Source organism: Balaenoptera acutorostrata, chromosome 13 (assembly GCF_949987535.1).
Source record: "Balaenoptera acutorostrata chromosome 13, mBalAcu1.1, whole genome shotgun sequence".
Classification (NCBI taxonomy): Eukaryota; Metazoa; Chordata; class Mammalia; order Artiodactyla; family Balaenopteridae; genus Balaenoptera; species Balaenoptera acutorostrata.
The window spans coordinates 66,792,505-66,810,716 of NC_080076.1; the positions used below are offsets into that span (position 1 = coordinate 66,792,505).

The 18,212-nt window shown below is 44.5% G+C and overlaps 1 protein-coding gene and 1 non-coding gene across 2 annotated transcripts in view; one reads left to right on the forward strand and one right to left on the reverse strand.

Moving 5' to 3' along the window:
- Positions 1–18,212, forward strand: part of UBE2L3 (ubiquitin conjugating enzyme E2 L3) — a 44,312-nt gene that overhangs the window by 17,336 nt on the left and 8,764 nt on the right. The gene's annotated exons all lie outside the window — the stretch shown is intronic.
- Positions 10,615–10,687, reverse strand: TRNAW-CCA (transfer RNA tryptophan (anticodon CCA)). Its single transcript has one exon. It is a non-coding gene; the product is annotated as a tRNA-Trp (tRNA).

The following is an 18,212-nucleotide window of genomic DNA, read 5'->3' on the forward strand; positions in this document are numbered from 1 at the left end:
CCCACCTCCCCACACCATCACCTTGGGGGGGTAGGTTTTTTTTTTTTTTCTGGCTGTGTTGGGTCTTCATTGCTGCACGCGGGCTTTCTCTGGTTGTGGTGAGTGGGGGCTACTCTTTGTTGCGGTGCGTGGGCTTTTCATTGTGGTGCCTTCTCTTGTTGTGGAGCACGGGCTCTAGGTGTGCGGGCTTCAGTATTTGTGGCTCACGGGCTTAGTTGCTTTGCGGCATGTGGGATCTTCCCTAACCAGGGCTTGAACCCGTGTCCCCTGCATTGGCAGGCAGACTCTTAGCCACTGCGCCACCAGGGAAGTCTGGGGCGGTAGGTTTTGACATAGGAATTTGGGGGGACACAAACTTTCGGACCATAGTAATTTGCATTTAAAATTTTGTTTTTGCAGTTGAAGGTTTTTTCACTTACTTATTGACTGTTTATGTCTCTACAGTCTACTATCTAATAAGGTTTTAGTATGTTTGTCGAATTGCAGGAATTCTGTGTATTAATCCTTTGCATCTGGGACAAATAATTTTCAGCTTAGTGTTTTCTTTTAAATTTTGTTTATTCAAAATTCCTAATTTTAAAGTTTCTCTTTTAAAAAATTTAAAAATTTTGCTTCAATTTTTTTTATTGTGGTAAAATATATATGACATAAAATTTGCCATTATAGTACTTTTTAAAGTTTTTTTTTTTTTTTTAATTTTATTTCTTTCTTTATTTTTGGCTGTGTTGGGTCTCCGTTTCTGTGCAAGGGCTTTCTCCAGTTGCGGCGAGCGGGGGCCACTCTTCATCGCGGTGCGCGGGCCTCTCACTATCGCGGCCTCTCTTGTTGCAGAGCACGGGCTCCAGACGTGCAGGCTCAGTAATTGTGGCTCACGGGCCTAGTTGCTCCGTGGCATGTGGGATCTTCCCAGACCAGGGCTCGAACCCGTGTCCCCTGCATTGGCAGGCAGATTCTCAACCACTGTGCCACCAGGGAAGCCCTATAGTACTTTTTAAGTGTACAATTCAGTGACATTAATTACAGTCAAAATGTTTTGCAGCCATCATCAATCACTGTATTTCCAAAACTTATCACTCAAACAGAAATTCTGTAGCCGTGAAGTAATAACTCTCCGCTCTCCTGTCCCCCGACCCCTAGTACTCCCTAATCTACTCTCTATGTCAGTGAATTTGCTTGTTGTAGATATTTCACATAAATGAATCATATAAAATTTGTCCTTTTTTATCTGGCTTATTTCACTCAGCATGATTTTTTCAAGGTTCATGTACATCATACCATGTATCAGAACATCATTTTTATGGATGAATAATTTTCTTTTGTATGTCTACACCACCTTTTTTTTTTTTTGGCCTCGCCTTGCAGCATGCAGGATCTTAGTTTCCTGATCAGGGATCGAACCCGTGCACTCTGCAGTGGGAGTGTGGAGTCTTAACCCCTGGACCGCCAGGGATGTCCCAGTGTACACCACTTTTTGTTTATCCATCTGTTGATGGGCGCTAGGGTCGTTTGCACCTTTGGCTGTTGTGGGTGATGCTGCTGTGAGCGTTGGTATGCAGGTATCTGCCTGAGTCCCCATCTTCAGTTTTTCGGGGTATATATGTAGAAGTGGAATTTGTGGATCACATGGTAACTCTGTGTTTAACTCTTTGAGGAACTGCCAGACTGATTTCCACAGTGGCTGCACCATCTTACATTCCCACCAGCAGTGCACAAGGATTCCAGTTTTTCCACATCCTCACCAACAATTATTTTCCTTTTTTTTTTTTAAGTTATAACCATTCTAGTAGATGTGAATTGGTATCTCATGGTAGTTTTGATTTGCATTTTCCTCATGATTAAGGATGTTGAGCATTGTTTCATGTTTTTATTGGCCATTTGTATATCTTTGGGGGAATGTCTAAAGTTCTTTAACCCCCCCCTTTTTTTAAAATTTTATTTATATATTTATTTATTTATTTTTGGCTGCATTGGGTCTTCATTGCTGCTCGCGAGCTTTCTCTGGTTATGGAGAGCGGGGGCTACTCTTCATTGCAGTGCACGGGCTTCTCATTGTGGTGGCTTCTCTTTGTTGTGGAGCATAGGCTCTAGGGGCATGGGCTTCAGTAGTTGTGGCACACGGCCTCAGTAGTTGTGGCTCGCAGGCTCTAGAGCACAGGCTCAGTAGTTGTGGCGCACGGGCTTGGTTGCTCTGCGGCATGTGGGATCTTCCTGGAGGGCTCGAACCCGTGTACCCTGCATTGGCAGGTGGATTCTTAACCACTGCACCACCAGGGAAATCCTTTAAAGACTTTTTTTTTAAGAGCAGTGTTAGGTTTGCGCAAAATTAAGAGGAAGGACAGATATTTCAGGTATACCCCTCCCCCCCTCCCCCACATAGTCTCCCCCATTATCAACATCCCCCACCAGAGCCGGGCATTTGTTATAACTGATGAACCTATGTTGCCACACCATAATCACCTAAAGGGCACAGTTTACATCGGAGTCACTCTTGGTGTTGTACATTCTGTGAGTTTGAACAATGTATAATGACACGTATCCACCATTAGAGTATCATATAGAGTAGTTTCACTGCCTCAGATCCTACGTGCTCTGTTTGTTCAATCCTTCCCCACTCCTGGCAAGTACTGATTTTTTTTTTTTAACTGTATTCATAGTTTGGACGTTCAAGACTGTTGTATGGTTGGAATCATACAGCAGCTTTTCAGATTGGCTTCTTTCATTTAGTAATGTGCAATTAAGATTTCGTCGTGTTTTGATAGCTCATTTCTTTTTAGCACCAAATAATATTCTGTTGTCTGAATGTACACAGTTTGTTTATCCATTCACCTCCTGAAGGACATTTTGATTGCTTCCAAATTTTGGCAGTTCTGAATAAAGCTGCTATACACATTCTGAGTTGGGTTGTTTGTCTCTTTGTCTTTGAGTTAAAGGAGTTCGTTATATATTCTACATATTAAACCCTTACTAGATATATAATTTGCAGATATTTTTTCCCATTCAGTTGGTTGTCTTTTTACTCTCTTGACTGTGTCCTTTGATGCACGAAGTTTTTAATATTCATGAAGTCCATTTTATCTATTTTTTCTACTGTTGCCTGTGCTTTCAGTGCCATATTTGAGAAACTGTTGCCAAATCCAAGGTCATGCAGGTTTTGCCCTGTTTTCTTCTGAGAATTTTTATAGTCTTAACTCTTGAACTTAGCTCTGTTCCATTTTGAGTTTTTTAAAATGGTATAGGGTAAGGGTCCAACTTCATTCTATTGCATGTGGATGTACAATTTTCCCAGGACCATTTGTCGAAAAGACTGCTTTTTCCCATTGAATGATTCTGGCATCCTTGTCAAAAATTAATAGAGCTAGATAACTAATAAGGATCTACAGTGTAGCACAGGGAACTCTACTCAGTACTCTGTAATGGCCTGTATGGGGAAAGAATCTAAAAAAGAGTGGATATACATATAACTGATTCACTTTGCTGTACAGCAGAAACTAACACAACATTGTAAATCAACTATACTCCAATAAAAATTAAAAAAAATAATAGAACATATATGTGAGGGTTTAATTCTGGACTCTCAATTCTGTTCCTTTTTATATTTATTTATTTATTTGGTTGCACTGGGTCTTAGTTGCGGCAGGTGGGCTCCTTAGTTGCAGCTCTCAGGCTCCTTAGTTGCGGCATGTGGGCTCCTTTAGTTGAGGCAAGTGGGCTCCTTAGTTGCGGCTCCAGGGCTCCTTAGTTGTGGCTCATGGGCTCTTTAGTTGTGGCATGCATGTGGTGTCTAGTTCCCTGACTGGGGTCAAACCTGGGCCCCCTGCATTGGGAACATGGAGTCTTATCCACTGTGCCACCAGCGATGTCCTTCAGTTCTGTTCTGTTGGTCTGAATGTCTGTCCTTATGCCAGTACCACACTGTTTTGATTACTGTAGCTTTGTAGTAAGTTTTTGAAATCAGGAAATGTGAGTTCTCCAACTGTGATCTTTTTCGAGATTGTTTTGACTATTCAGGGCCCCTGTGTAACTGAGCAGGACCCTATGGGGCCTTCCCGGAACAGACCCCTCCCCCATATCCTCTGCTTTAGCTCCTCCCTGAAGTACCTAGATAAAAGTATCTGATGTACATTTCTTGAGTTGTTTTACAGTTGCTAAAACCACCACCAAATGGAAGAAATTAACTACTTGATGACCATGAGTAGGTAGCTCCCAGACCTACTGGCGCCTAAGGATTGATAATGTTAACCCCTGTGACACTACCCTGTTACCTCACCATCAACCAATCAGAATTGTGCACAAGTTGATTACATACCCTGGGACTTCCCTCCCTCACCTGGCCTTTAAAAATGCTTTCCTGAAACCCATTGGGGAGTTCGGGTGTTTTGAGCACTAGCTGCCCTGGACTCCTTGCTTGGCATCCTGCACTTTCCTTCACCACAACTCAGTGTCAGTAGATTGGTTTTACTGAGCATGGGCCAACAGACCTAAGTTTGGTTCAGTAACACCTTGAGATCCCATATGAATTTTAGGATGGGTTTTTCCATTTGAAAAAAAAATTATTGACGTTTTGATAGAGATTATATTGAATCTTTAGATCACTCTGTGTAGTGTTGTCATCTTTATAATAGTAAGACTTGCAGTCCAGGAACCCAAGATGTCTTTCCATTATTTAGGTTTTCTTTAACTTCTTTCAGCAGTGTTTTGTAATTTTTGGTGTACAAGTTTTACACCTCTATATTTTTCAGCTCAGGATGAAAAAACAAAACCAAAACAAAATCATAGCCTGGGTCACTTGAAACAACAGAATTCAATTTTCTCACAGTTCTGGAGGCCAGAAGTCCCAGATCAAAGTCTGGCAGTAATCAGTAATCAAAAACCTCCCAACAAAGTAAAGTTCTGAATTGGATGACTTTTCTTGGTGAACTCTACCAAACATTTAAAAAATTCGGTTGGTTTCTGATGAGGACTCCTCCATAGCCTTCTTGTTGTGTCCTCATGTGGCCTTTTCTCAGTGCACGGGGAGAGAGAGCAAGGGTGCTCTCTTTCTTTTTTTTTGGCCGCGCCACGCAGCCTACAGGATCTTAGTTCCCCGACCAGGGATTGAACCTGTGCCCTCAGTAGTGAAAGCATGGAGTCTTAACCACTGGACCACCAGGGGAGTCCTGGGAGCTCTCTTCTTTTTAGGATACTAATGCTGTCAGATCAGGACTCTACCCTGTGACATCATTTAACCTTAATTACTTCCTTACTCTCTAGCCACACTGGGGTTAGGGCTTCAATATAAGAATTCGGAGGGGACATAGACATTCAGCCTGTAACAGCCACCTCGGTTAAACTTATTCCTAGATATTTTACTCTTCAGTGTTACTGTAAGTGGAATTGTTTCCTTAATTTCGTTTTCGGATTCATTGTTGTTCACTGTTGGTGTACAGAAATGCAACTGATATTGGCGTGTTGATTTTGTATCCAGGAACGTTGCTAAATTCATTTTTTTAAACAGTTTGTGTATGAGTAATCTTTAGTTTTCTACATATGAGATCAGTTCATCTCTGAATAGAGGTAGTTTTGTTTCTCCCTTTCCAATCTGGATGCCTTTTATTTCTTTTTCTTGCCTGATTGCCCTGGCTAGAACTACCAAATATTGTATTGAATACAAGTGGCAAAAGTGGGCATCCTTGGGACTTCCCTGGTGGTCCAGTGGTAAAAAATCTGCCTTCCAATGCAGGGGACGCGGGTTCCATCCGTGGTCGGGGAACTAAGATCCCACATGCTGCGGGGCAGCTAAGCCCGTGTGCCACAACTACTGAGCCCACGCACCTCGACTAGAGAGCCTGCGTGCTGCAAACTACAGAGCCCACGCGCCGCAACAAAAGATCCCGTGTGCCACAACTAAGACCTGACGCAGCCAAAAAAAAAAAGTGGGCATCCTTGGGAATACTCTGGCAGTCCAGTGATTAGGACTCGGGGCTTTCACTGCCGGGGCCCAAGTTTGATCCTTGGTTGGGGAACTAAGATCCCGCAAGCTGTACAGTGCAGCCAAAAAATAATAATAAAAAATGTCGGCATCCTTGTCTTGTTACTAATTTTAGGAGAAAAGCTTTCAGACTTTCACCATTCAGTGTGACGTTGGCTGTAGGTTTTTCATGTTGGCTGTAGGCTTTTTTCATGTTGGAATTTCTTTCTGTTCCTAGTTTATTGAGTGTTTTCATCACAAAAGTGTGTTAGATTTTGTCAAATGCTTTTCTGCATCAATTGAGATGATCTTTTTTCCTTCTTCATTCTATTAACATGGTGTGTTGATTGATTTTTGTATGTTGAACTATCCTCGCATACCTGGGATAAATCCTACTTGGTCATGGTGTATGATCCTTTTAATATGCTGCTGAATTTCAGTTTGCTAGTATTTTGTTGAGGATTTTTGCATCAAAATTCATATACTTTTCTAATAGTGTCTTTGACTCTGATATCAGGGTTATGCTAGACTTGTAGAATGAGTTAGAAAGTGTTCCCACCTCTTCAGTTTTTTGGAAGAGTTCAAGAATGATTGGTGTTAATTTTTTTAATGTGTGGTAGAATTCACCAAGAAAAGCCATCCAATTCAGAACTTTACTTTGTTGAGAGGTTTTTGATTACTGGATTACTGATTCAGTTTCTTTACTACTTACAGGTCTATTTAGATTTTTTCTCAATTCAGTTTCGGTAGATTGTGTGTTTCTATGAATTTGTCCATTTCATCTAGGTTATCCAATTTTTTGGTGTACAACTGTTCATAGTATTCTCTTGTAATCCCTTTTTATTTCTATAATAAATGTAATGTTCCCACTTTTCATTTCTGATTTTAGTAATATGGATTTCCTCTCTTTTTTCCTTAGTCTAGCTAAAAGTTTGTCACTTTTGTTGATCTCTTCAAAGAACCAACTTGTTTTCATTGATTTTTTTTTCTCTATTTTTTTCCTTCACTGTTTATCTCCTCTGTAATTGTTACTACTTACTTCTTTCTTCTGGTTTTGGGTTCAGTTTGTTCTCTTCTCATTTTTTAAGGTATTCAGTTAGATTATTGATTTGAGATCCTTCTTTTTTGTTGTAGGCATTTACAGCTGTAAATTTTCCTCTGGGCACTACTTTTGCTGCATCCTTAAGTTTTGATGTCTTGTGTTTATCATCTCAAGGTATTTTCTAATTTCCCATGTGATTTCCTTTTTGACCAATTGGTTGTTTAAGAGTGTTTAATTTCCTCATACTTGTGAGTTTTCCAGCTTTCCTTCCATTATTGATTTCTAGTTGTATTCCATAGTGGTCAGAAAGATATTTGTTGATCTTCTGTCTTGTTCTGGTATTGAAAGTGGGGTATTGAAATCTCCAACTATTAGTTTATAACATATTTCTCCCTTCAGTGCCATCAATTTTTGCTTCATGTGTTTTGGTTCATAATTTGTTAGTTGCATATAGATGTATAATTGTCATATCTTCTTGATGGATTGAACCTTTTACCAATATATAATGTCCTTTGTGTCTTGTACTTTTTCCATCATTTACTTCTAATCTCTTTGTGTCTTTGTATGTAAAGTGAATCTCTTATAGGCAGCATATGGGTGGATTGTGTTTTCTTATCCATTCTGGCAATTTCCGTCTTTTAAGTGGAGAGTTTATTTCATTCACATTTCAAGTAATTACTGATAAGAAAGTATTTGCTTCTGTTATCTATTTGTTTTCTGGATGTCATGTATGCATTTTGTTCCTAAATTCTTCCATTATTGCCTTTTTTGGATATTTAGTTGATTTTTTTGTAGCGTATTATTTTGATTCCATTCTTCTTTTCTTTTCTGTATGCCTGTTAGTTATTTTCTTAGAGGTTACCTTGGGGATTACAATTAACATCTTAATCTTTGAACAACCTGCTTTGAATAATACCAACTTAATTTCAGTAGTTACAAACACTCTGGTCCTATATATTTCCATTACCCAGCCCCTCTTATATTGTTACTGTCGCAAAGAGAAGTTACAAACCCAAAGTATAATAACCAATAATGTTGGGTTTTATATTACCTTGTATAGTTTCTTAACCATTTTTTTAAATTTCTTTTTATGACTTCAAGTTACTGTCTAGTATCTTTTTGTTTAGCCTGAAGACTCCCTTTTGTATTTCCTTTACAGAACATCTACTAGTGATGAATTCATTCCCTCTTTCTCTTTTAGATTTTTTTTATCTGGGAATATCTTAATTATGCCTTCATTTTTTTTTTTTTTAATTTTTTTCTGGCCATGCCACACAGCATGTGGGATCTTAGTTCCTTGACCAGGGCTCCCCCTGCAGTGGGAGTGTGGAGTCTTAACCACTGTACCACCAGGGAAGTCCCTCACCTTCTTCTTCTTCTTCTTCTTTTTTTAAAAAATTATTTATTTATTTATTTATTTTTGGCTGCATTGGGTCTTTGTTGCTCCACGCAGGCTTTCTCTAGTTGCATTGAGTGGGGGCTACTCCTCGTTGTGGTGCTAGGGCTCCTCATTGCGGTGGCTTCTCTTGTTGTGGAGCAGGGCTCTAGGTGCACAGGCTTTAGTAGTTGTGGCACACGGGCTCAGTAGTTGTGGCTCACGGGCTCTAGAGCGCAGACTCAGTAGTTGTGGCATATAGGCTTAGTTGCTCCGAGGCATGTGGGATCTTCCCGGACCAGGGCTCAAACATGTGTCCCCTGCATTGACAGGCAGATTCTTAACCAGTGCACTGCCAGGGAAGTCCCTCGCCTTCATTTTTGAAAGATAGTTTTTGCTGACAGTCTTTTCCTTTTAGCACCTTGAATGTGTCCTCCCACTGCCTTCTGGCCTCCATGGTTTCTGGTTAGAAATCAGTTGTTTGCTGCTTTCAAGTTACTTCTCTTGCTGCTTTCAAGATTATCTCTTTTTGTCCTTTGATGATTTGACTAAATATCTTGGTATGATTTCTCTGAGTTGATCCTGCTTGCAGTTCATTGAGCTTCTTGGATGTGTAGATTCAAATCTTTGATGGAATTTTGAATGTTTGGGGTCATTATTTTTTTTAATATTCTTTCTGCCCCTTTTCTCCTTCTTATCCGTTTGTGGGCCCCCATAATATGTGTGTTGGTGTGCTAGGTGATGTCCCATATGTCCCTACGCTCTGTTCACTTTTCTCCATTCTTCTGCTCCTTAGACGGGATAATTTCAATTATCCTAACTTCAAGTTTGCTGAGTCCTTCTTTTGCTTGCTCAAGTCTACTACTGAATTGCCCTAGTGAGTTTTTCATTTCAGTTACTGTACTATTCTCCAGAATTTTTGTTGAGTCCCTTTTTATAATTTCTGTGTCTTTATTGGTGTTCTCATTTTGTTTAGACATTATTTTCCTGGCTTTGTTCAGTTTTTTTTTTGTTTTTTTTTGTTTTTTGTTTTTTTTTTTTTGGCTGTGTCGGGTCTTAGTTGTGGCGTGCTGGCTCTTCGTTGTGGTGAGCGGGCTTCTCTCTAGTTGTGGTGTGTGGGTTTTCTCTTCTCTAGTTGTAGTGTGTGGGCTCTGTGGTTTGCAGCACTCGGGCTCTCTAGTTGAGGCTTGCGGGCTCAGGAGTTGTGTGCGAGCTTAGTTGCCCCACGGCATGTGGGATCTTAGTTCCCCGACCAGGGATCGAACCCACATCCCCTGCATTGGAAGGCAGATTCTTTACCACTGGACCACCAGGGAAGTCCCTGGTTTTGTTTAGTTTTTTGCCCATGATTTTTTTTACCTCTTTGAGCATTTTTTTTTTTTTTTTGGGTTTTTGGGGTTTTTTTGGCCACACAGCTTGCAGGATCTTAGTTCCCCAACCAGGGATCAAATCCGGGCCCATGGCAGTGAAAGCGCCGAGTCCCAATCACTGGACTGCCAGGGAATTCCCTCTTTGAGCATTTTTAAGACAGTTGATTTTGATTCTTTGTCTGGTAAGTCTAATGTCTGGGCTTACTCAGAGATAGTTTTTGTCAGTTTTTTTTTTTCCTTTAAACAGGCCATACTTCTCTGTTTCTTTGTATGCTTTGTGATTTTGTTGTTGCTGTTGAAAATTGGACATTTGACTATTATAATGCGGAAATCAGATTCTCCCCCTCCCTGCAGGGTTTGCTGTTCTTGAGTGTTGAAGGCTTCGCTTTTGTTCCACCAGTGTTTTGACTGAAATTTCCTTGAATGCCAGGAGCTTAAAAAAAGTCTCTCAGTCTTTGCAGATTGGCTCTGTGCTAGGGTACTTCTTGAACATGTAGCCAGGCCAGTTACATTTCTGCCTTCTTCACTTCCAGCTTTCCTTGAGCCTATGGTTAGGGGGTGGTGAAAGCTTCAGATCTTCTCAGTTCTTTTCTTAGCGTGTATCCTGTCCTAGGCATATGTGTGACTTTTTCAGCTCCCCAGTGTACCTGGGTACTTCTGAATGCCCTGATATCCCTGGGTTTCTCTGTGGCTTTTCCTCCTTGGCTTTATGCAATCTGTTGTGTCTCACCTGCCATCCTTTGCTATAGGCAGCTGTGAGTTTTTCATGGCCTTACAGTCTTTTATTTATTTATTTATTTGGCTGCTCCGGGTCTTAGTTGTAGCACGTGGGATCTTTGTTGCAGATACAGGATCTTTAGTTGCAGCATGCAGGATCTAGTTCCCTGACCAGGGATCGAACCTGGGCCCTCTGCATTTGGAGTGCTGAGTCTTAACCACTGGACCATCAGGGAAGTCCCCTACAGTCTTCTTGAGCAGTTCCTGTGCTTTTCTGTGGGTTCTGAGCAAGGCAAAACAGATGAGCACCTGTGTCAGCCCTCCAGGTAGCCCTGGACCAGTTAGAACAGACAGTAATTTGTGAATAAGGTCTGCTCTGCTTCTCTGGAATGGAGGGCTTGGGTCCCACATGGTGGTCAGAGGTGGCCATCATTCACCCATCTTCAAGATGCCTGTCGCCCAGCCAGGGAGGGGCCAGGCTAAGGGCAGGTAAAGTCGACACAAAGCTTTCCTACTGTGTTTTAGTTGCCTTTTTCTTGATTCTGCATTCACAGCCAAAGGTTGCTGTAAACCTTTGACTGTTTTCCAGAGTTCTGACAAAGTTGGTTCTGACGGTTTCTGCAGTATTTTTTTGTTTGTTTCTATGGAGGGATGGGAGTTTGGAGCTGCCTGCTTTGCCATTTTGCTGATGTCACACCCTAAATTTTTCTCTTTTAATCAGGAATGAGTGGATTTCATTAAAGGGCATATTACTGTCAATTAGGTTTTGTGGTGTGGGTTTTCAAAGTGGCCTGTTAATTAAGCCCCTCATTGCTTTCTGGATTAATTCCCCCTTCATTACAATGGACTGTTTTTAAATGTTCCAGTGTATTAAATTTCCTAGTCTTTAGTGTGTTTGCATCTGTGGTCATATGTGAGATTGGATTGTGTTTTCTGTGTTTAGTGGATTTTGATAGATGGTTATACTCACTTCATGTATCAAGAAGTAGAAATTTCATTCTTTTTTCTGTGTTCTGATTTGCTAATTTTTGCTTTTATGGTAATTTCTGCTTTTATGTTATGTCTTTTGTTTTCCTTGGTATTTGTTTGCTCTTTGCTCTTTTTTTAAATTTATTTTTAATTTATTTATTTTAATTTATTTGTTTTTGGCTGCATTGGGTCTTCGTTGCTGCACGTGGGCTTTCTCTAGTTGCGGTGAGTGGGTGGTTACTCTTTGTTGCAGTATGCAGGCTTCTTATTGCGGTGGCTTCTCGTTGAGGAGCACGGGCTCTAGGCATGCAGGTTCAGTAGTTGTGGTGCGTGGGCTCAGTAGTTGTGGCACATGGGCTTAGTTGCTCTGTGGCAGGTGTGATCTTACCGGATCTGGGCTCGAACCCATGTCCCCTGCATTGGCAGGCAGATTCTTAACCACTGCGCCACCAGGGAAGTCCCTCTTTGTTCTTTTCTAACTTGATGATTTGAGTGCTTAGTTCTTTGCGGGGGTGGGGGCGGGGTGTTCATCCCCAGTTGAGAGTTCCTTTCTTGCCTGGGCTGCTCCCTACCCATGTCATTGTCACCCTGGACTTACAGGGGTGCTGCTGCTGGTTTTACCTTTTATTGAGAAGGTAAGGCATGCACACGTGACAACGTTTCAATGACAACAGTGTCTTTCTTCTGTCTGTGTCTCTGTCCCTCATTTGTAAAAGGAGCTGGTAAATGCCTGCCTCTCGTCAGTGTGTAGTCAGACTGCCCTGGATTTCTTTGCCTTTAGGCTTCAGAAGCACAGACTTGGGAGTCAGCTTTGTACTCCTGAGGCCTTGAATCTCCAAAGCTGTGTCAATAATTGTTTTTAAAATGAAATTGAGTTTCGTGGAGAGGCCTCGTACCGCCCCTGGTGGTCACTCCACCAGCCTGTTGGGAGAGGATGCAGTCTCTCTGCCATCACAGTCTCTGGCCTCTGCACTAGCCCCGAGGCTCACGCACCAACCAGGTTCTGCTGAGCAGAGTGTTTTTGGGAATGAGCCTCAGGTACACCGATCACATCCCATTGCAGAAGCTGCAACTGCCTTTGCCTCCATGCAGGCCATTCCGTCTCACAGCTTCTTTGAGCACCTCGCATGCCCTGGCTCCCCAACCTGGGCTCGGGCCCCAGCCTCTTTTGAGGAGCTTTTGCTCCCCTGTCCTGGGGCTGGGCTGCTCAAAGCCGACAGTTGTTGAGGTAAATACCTGCTTGTTAACTTTCAGAGAGAGAGCCCTCCTCTTCTGCTCGTGAAGCCGTGTGTGCCCCTTCCAACTGGCTCATCCTACTGCACCTGCGTCTTCCTGACGCTCTCCATTCCGTGGTCTCAGTGAATCACTCCCTCCTCTCTGTTCCCTCCACTCACCATTCATAGTAGTGAGGTCGCTTTTGACTGCAAGTAAGGAAACCCCCCACTTAGTGTGGCTTTGAAAAGGGAAAGTTGCTGCCCCTGACAGAGTCCTGTGGCAGGGGCTCTGGGCTGGCCATCCAGTGGCTCGGCGAGGGGAGAGCACAGACTTGCCTGGGCTTCACGGTTTTCCGGAAGGAAGAGACCGTCTCTTCTTTTCTCTCTCTCTCCTTGAACTTTTTATTTTGAGATAATTGTAGATTTTCATGCAATTGTAGGAAATAACACAGAGATTCCCCAGTAGCCTTCACCTGTTGTGCAACTGTAGTGCAGTGCTATAACCAGGAAGTGGACCCTGATCAGTCCACCAACCCCATTCAGACTTCTCCAGCGGTGACACGTGTGTGTGTGTGTAGTTTGGTGTGACCAAAAACAAAGACGCCCATCTCAGGGGCCCGCCACAGACCCCTCACTCCTCATTATCCAGAACCAGGACACGTGGCCACCCCTGGTCTGTCACTGGCCGAGGTGTGGGCAGTACCATGATGGACTGTGCTGTCCGAAAGGAGTATACTGCAAGCCACAGCCATGCTTTTAAATTTTCCAGAACTCCCATTAAAAATGAAAATGAGGGAATTCCCCAGCGGTCCAGTGGTTGGGACTCAGCGCTTTCACTGCTGAAGGCCCGAGGAGGGTGTGGGTTGGATCCCTGGTCGGGGAACTAACATCGAAGGAAGGAAGGAAGGGAGGGAGGGAGGAAGGGAGGGGAGGAAAGAGGGAAGAAGGGAGGGCGGAAGGAAGGGAATGAAACAGGTGGAATTCACTTTGTAAGTATTTTACTTAATACAGTATATTAAAAATATTCTTCTACATGTAATCAATATAAATAATTATTAACAAAACAGTTTATTCTTTTTGTTTGCACAGAGTCTCAAATCCAAGTGTTATTTTACGCTTATAGCACATCTAAATTCGGAAGAGTCCTGTTTCAAGTACACAATAGGCACTTGGGCTGGTGGCCACCATATTGGACGGGACAGGTGTAGACCAGTCAGAATTTACCCCTGGTTCACAATGAGGGGGCAGCGTGGATGGAAACAAAACTGGGATTTTGCCAGCAAGGAGACGGCGGGGAGCAGCCGTTGGCTGGACAGTCCGTTGGGGTCAGCTGTGGTCCAGCCCCCCTCTCTTCGGGGCTCCTCAGAGGGCTAATTCTGCTTTATAACTGGTGGTGTGGGTGTCATCTCAGTGAGTTCTGGTTCAGGCAGAGACCTTTATCTGTTTCCCTCCCACTTCCTGTCCCTAGCACTGTGCATTACACAGAGTAGGCGCCCCACAAACAGTCTGTAAGTTATTGAATTTGTAGTTCTCAGAGAGCCTTGGAAACTACATTTTGGTGTGTGCAGGTGGATTATTCGTGCAGGGTTGTCTCTGTTTCTTGTTCATTAGATGCCAGTAGCCACCTTTGTCATTGGGACAACCTCAGGCATTTCTAAACCTCTCCAGGAGGGACAACACTGTCCTCAGTTGAAAACCCTGTTTCTGAGTTAGCTTCGATTTCCTTTTTAACAGTTTCATTGAGAGTCACAAACCCTGCATTTCGTGCATTTAAAGTGTACAATTATTCAATGGCTGTTAGTATATTTGCAGAGTTGTTTCTCCATCACCACAATTTTCGAACATTTTTTATTACTCCTCAAAGAAACCTCCCCTTGTTAGCATCACCCCCAGTCCCCCAGGCGTAGGCAACCACAGATCTACTTTGTAGATTTAGCTGTCCTGTATATTTCATATAAATGGAATCATATAATACATGACCTTTTGTGTCTGGCTTCTTTCCTTAGCATAATATTTTCAAGGTTTATCCATGTTGTAGCATGTATTCATACTTCATTCGTTTTTATTGCCAAATAATATTCTGTTGTAATGGCTATATTATAGTTTACTTATCCATTCACCAGTTGATAGGTATTTGGGTTGTTTCCACTCTGGCTATTATGAATGATGTTGCTATGAACATTTGTGAACAGGATTTTATGTCGACATGTGTTTTCATTTCTTTAGGATATTTAGGAGTGGGGTTGTGGGTCCTGTGGTCGCTTTATGTTTTTGGTAAGGAAGCGTTTGGGTCCAGACACTTCACAAGTGCAGCAAGTTCTCGCCCGGCAATGGGAAGGGAGTAAGGAAATTGTGCCGCGTCTGATGGTGGAATACGCTGCAGCCCTAGCGAAGGCCTGGGCGCGCCGAGGGCGGGCGAGGGGGTGCTGCCAGCAGCAAACCGCACGCGTGTGTGTGCAAGGAGTGCCACGTGCCAGGGCGCTGGCCCACACCGCATGTTTTCTACAACAGACAAGGAATTCTCCGACGTTAGTAGCTCTGCGGCTGGGTCTTAGAAAGCGAAGTGTGATCGTCTCTCCGTGTGGGCGGGCACAGGCTGTGCGGCCAAGAGCACCACCCTCCCAGAATCCGGATCCCTTGACCAAGGAGCGTGCTGACCGCTGTGCGCCGCAGGCTGTGTCTTGGACGCGCTCAGCCCTTATCCTGGGGCGGAATGTCTAGTACTACTTTGGTGTGACTGTTATATTTCTATGAGAAATAACAATAAAGCTACTTCTTTTCTTGAAGGGAAGGTGAATCATGCCATGAAAGGTGCCCATGAGTTCAGAGGAGGGAAGTTCCTGTGGAATTCCGTTTTATTGGAGACAGCGATTTTTTTTTTCTTTGAAATATTCAGCGTGCTTTATTGGGTTTTTAAGAAATCATTTTGAAACTTAGTGACCAACCTAATTTCTTTAGTTTTTTTCTTTGTAATTTATTTTACGGAAGTGTAGTTGATTTGCAATGTTGTGTTAGTTTCTGGTGTACAGTAAAGTGATTCAGTTATATACATGTATGTATTCTTTTTCATATTCTTTTCCATTATGGTTTAGAGATTGTGATTTTAAATTTAGGTGTAATTCAGAGGGTAGTTTCGTCATGAAAGATTGGAAAATCTGTTCTAAAAATACTTCCACAAATGTTTATTTTCAAAGAGAAAACGATGGAATTTTTTAATGTCAGAGTATTCATCGATAAAGAGCCGTACTGTGAAAAGTCCTACGAACCCTATTGTTGGAAACAGTACAAAGAGGTCATCTTCAGAAAGCAGAGTTAGCAGACGATGACTCTGCTCACTGCGCAGACGTGGTAATTCAGGCAACCACGAAGAGATAAGAGAGAATGAACACTTAACAGTTACAGAGAGTGAGAAGACACAGTCTGTGCTCAGAGGCCAGGAGCTTTTCCTGCCTTTCGACCAGGCCCTCTAGTGGACTGTGAAGGTTAGAGCGCAGGGAAGCCCACCTTCCCGTCCCTGTGTAACTGGACCCCAGGGCACGCAGCCTGAGGGTGGGTCTGGGCCAGGCCTGGGTAGACATCCTCAGGGCAGCCACGCCGGGCTGTGTTTCTTGTGGGTGAAGGGTTACCCCGCGGAAAGGACACTGCTGAGGGGTCTCCACTGGCCGACACACGTGGTCGATCGTCAGTGGATCCATCCAGGAGCTGCCTGTCCACATCAGTCCAGCCACGAGTCCCGTGTGGTGTCAGATCGCCAGCTGAGCATGCGCCACAGGGACTTGGTGTGGCTGCTGTCCAGGTCAGGGAGTGGCTGCTAGAGAGCTGTGTGGTGTCCTCCCTGAGCCCCAGGGAGAGCTGCCACAATGGTGACACAAAACTGTGACTGATGTATGATGGTGGAAGGACTCTGGGTCTTCAGTGGATTAAGAGATGCGTGGGGTGCGGTGGGGTCTCGGGGTTCCTGAAGGTTGCCCTGGGGAGGAAAGACCCGGCTTGCCTGCAGTCCAGGAGTGGACCTGTGGGGGAAAGGCCCAAGGCGTTTGGAGGAGCCTCCTCTTGGTCTTAGTTTCTCCAAAGTGGCTTTGTGCCTGGGGAGGGTGGGGTGAGAGCCGGGAGGGGCGGGGGGGAGCCAAGGTTTGCACTGTCCTTGCGGGTAGCCCTCCATGGCTTGTGGTGAGGACCGTCTGAGGCAAATTTCTGAAATTTTGAATACTATTTTTCTACCACAAAGCCGTGTTTTCTCATTGAGGCTCCTTCTAGTTTCTGAGCTGCCTTCACACAGAATAAGTTTAGCTCTAATGTGTGGAAAACTCACGTGTGGCACTTAGGCCTTTATCCACAGGGTAGGTCCTGTGTTGAATTTTTGCACACCCCCTTCCACACAAATCCCTGGGGTTTTGGAGCCACTCCTTTGGTCACCCCGAGCCCTGGACGGGGACAGAGTCTCTGAGGAGTTAAGACACGTTCCCTGGGTGGCGAGAGGCTCAGCCTGTCCTGTCTCCCGTAGCGAGAGAGCTGCTCCTCCTGACTTTTTGCCCGTGTGCAGCATGCAACGTGGGTGGCTCCTACCTCAGAGTCACCCCCACATGACGGATGTTGGGGAATGTCCCGGGCTTGCCTGGCTGGCCTGGCTCGTCCTTGTCTCCAGCTCCTGGCACGTGGCCCAGCATGCGGCGGGCCCCAGGTGGTTGGTCAGTCCTGGGTGATGGTTGAACACATCTGGTGGGTCTCAGCAGCCAGGGTCATCCAGGAAGGCTCTTTCCATGGCTGAAGCAGGTCCCTTCTTAAAACCCCGAAGCAAAATCTCCGTGTCCCCTTGGGCTCCTTGGTAATGGTGAGTCTAGCTCTCCTAGGTAGTGAGCAGTCAGGACAAGGCCTGGGAGGAGTCCGCTGCCACTTTAACTTCTGGACAGTGTTCTAGACAATTCTGTGTTCCCTAAAGAAGGGATTAGGGAAGGTTTTGTTGGGGTGAAAATGATTTCCCGGTCCAGCCATGGCCCACCCCCTCCCAGGTGTGCGTGGGTCTGTCTCCTCACCCAGGTGCAGCGCCTGCGGTGTTGACATCTCCTCCCTCACCTGCCCCTGAGGCACCACCTTCCTGACGCGCTTCCCGTAGGTTCATCTTCCGACCGCGGATCCAGCTGCTTGATTGGGTGGTTCAGACCCCTAAACTCGGCCCCAGCCTCCTGTCTTGCTCCATGCTGTCCCCTCCAAGCCCCTGCCGTCCTAGTTTTTAGTCCTCTCTGCTGGGAAGGCCTCTCCCACCTCTCAGCCTTCCCTAATTTTACCCTTCTTGGGTGGGGATAGACCAGGGGACAGTGTGGGGACCTGGCCTGTGCCAGCCTCGCTCCCCAGCAGAGGAATCCTATTTGCTGGAGAATATCTTGTTACGCTGGGGCTTGAGGAGGCAGCGCTGTGCATTCCTGGGCACTCAGTGAAGCTGGGCCTCCTTTGAGTGGGCTGGGACCCCGGAGAGCTGGAGTCCGGGGCCGGGAGGCCGCAGACTGGAGGGCTGGCTCACCTCTGGACGTGGAGGCAGAGCTGGAGAGAGGCTGGCCTCTTTCTCTTGAGGCATCTCTCA